Raw genomic sequence first — 2,189 nt, forward strand, 5'->3', positions numbered from 1 at the left:
TTTTGCTTTTAATTTATTTTTATTGATAGTTAATCAGCTTTCTTTTTATTAACTAAATATGGATATATTCATGTGAGAGAGAACATACATTTCCCTCAGTTAATTTTTTAAATAATTAATTTTGTTGATGTTTTCAAAGAAACTTCAGTACTTGTTCTGCCTTTATTTCTCAGTAATAGATCCTTGAATATAAACTGAGTACAGACTTACTAGAATAAAAATATTTTCAGATACACTTAGACCTTGGTGTGATCAATGGAAATAGAATGTATAAATCCTGGGCACTGCTTTTAAAAGAAGTGGGAATTTTTTCATCTTGCTTTTTAACTCATTCTGCTATCTAAAAAGCAAACATGATGGCAGATTCCAAAACAATCATATTGGAGCAAAATCTTAAAGTCTCCTAAAAATCCTGGAGTAGATATATTACATCTGGATTACTTTCTTTCAGAATTTTTTCTTTAGTGTGACAATGATAAAACTCTATATGCAACTATTGTTACGGGGTTTCTGTCAGTTACAGATGAAAATAATCCTAACAGCTATTATTTCTAAGCACTGATATGACTATATCCTATGTGTTTAATGTAGTATTACTTTTATTATGATCCAAGAAATATCATTCTCATGTGATTCTATTACTTACTTTTTATTCAGAAAAGACTCATTTTATAAAAAATTAAAATGGCTTTAGTTAATTATTTTAGATAATTAAAAAAACTTAATTATCTAAAGTAACCAAGGAAGAAGGGGAAGACTCAAATTACTAAACGGGTTTAGTATTTTGTTTCCAGGATTTTGTTTTTTTTTTCATTGCGAGACGTAAATTTTATGCTTTCTGAAATGTGTTGTGAACATTTGGGTAGCACAGGACAGGTTATATATAGCAAATGTATCACATATGGAGGAGATACCACTTCCAGAATGGTGGTAAGAGTTGATCCTTGGATCCACCTTCCATTGAAGCAACTAAAACTGAAACAACTAAACTACTATTTAAAATCTCTGGAAATTGTCATAAGGCCATACAAAAAATGAAGAAATATTTATTCAAAAAATTCTAGAAATTCCAGAACGAATTCAGAATACTCATCCTTAAATTTCTGTTCTAGAACTATTTCTGGGACCAAATTCTCTATCAGTCAAGGTCTTAATAGACAAATAGAAACACCAAGACAGACTATTTATATTTATATTTACATTTATATTCCTATGTCTATATATATACAGTTATCAATAGATATTAAGGGATTTGTTACAGAGATTTGACCTTATGAAATTGTAGGAACTGAATAAGCAATTGTCTCTGCTTTGGGGCTGGACCTTGAAGCCCACAGGGCAGGAAGTTTGGAAGGAAAGATGAATATAAGGTGGTAGATAGTAAGACCAGGATAGAACTCATAAGCCATCTGGAGGCCCCAAAGACAGACTGAAACTTGTGTCAGTTTTTGTTGCCTGTGACCTTGGTGGTTATGGGTATCCAGGGCCCTTCTTCATGCAGCCAAGCACATACACTTACATAACATGTCAGAGAAGGAAAAGAAGGATGTAACGAAAGGTAGAGCAGTTGCCAGGCCAACCACTGCCTCACACAACAAGGTGAGACAGAACAGCAATGTGTGTCATTCACAAAATGGCTGCTACTTCACTTTCAGCCTCTAAGTCTCCCAGGGGAATCTCTCCTGAGACTCGCCTTAACCAGAAACATACAGGGAAGGCAATTTTAGGAAACATCTTCACCGAAGTAAAGTTGACATCTACATAGCCAACACTAAATTAGAAAAGTTCCACTCTGAAGAATGTGACATGCAGAACAAAATGTGATTGCTGATGCTGATTGGAGAAGATACAGCAAAAATGAGATGAGCAGGTTTAATTACAAGGGAACTGGGTGGGATGAAACAAGCACCTCAGAGGGAGACATAAAAAGGTACATGGAAGGCTTCAAAAGTTGCTTCTAGACACTAATTCAAGATGGTTTCTAACCTGCTTAAATACCATCTGAGCGGAGGAGTAAAGAAACATTTGCACTCTGAACTCCAAATTAATATCTAATCAGTTTGAATAATACTGTGCTCTACATAAAATTTGCCACTTAAACCGTTTTTAAATTTACAATTATGTTGTATTAATTACTTTTACATTTTAATAGCGTATAGTGACTGGTTTGCCTTGATTACTCTTTTGTC

This window comes from Dasypus novemcinctus, chromosome 1 (genome assembly GCF_030445035.2).
Source record: "Dasypus novemcinctus isolate mDasNov1 chromosome 1, mDasNov1.1.hap2, whole genome shotgun sequence".
NCBI lineage: Eukaryota > Metazoa > Chordata > Mammalia > Cingulata > Dasypodidae > Dasypus > Dasypus novemcinctus.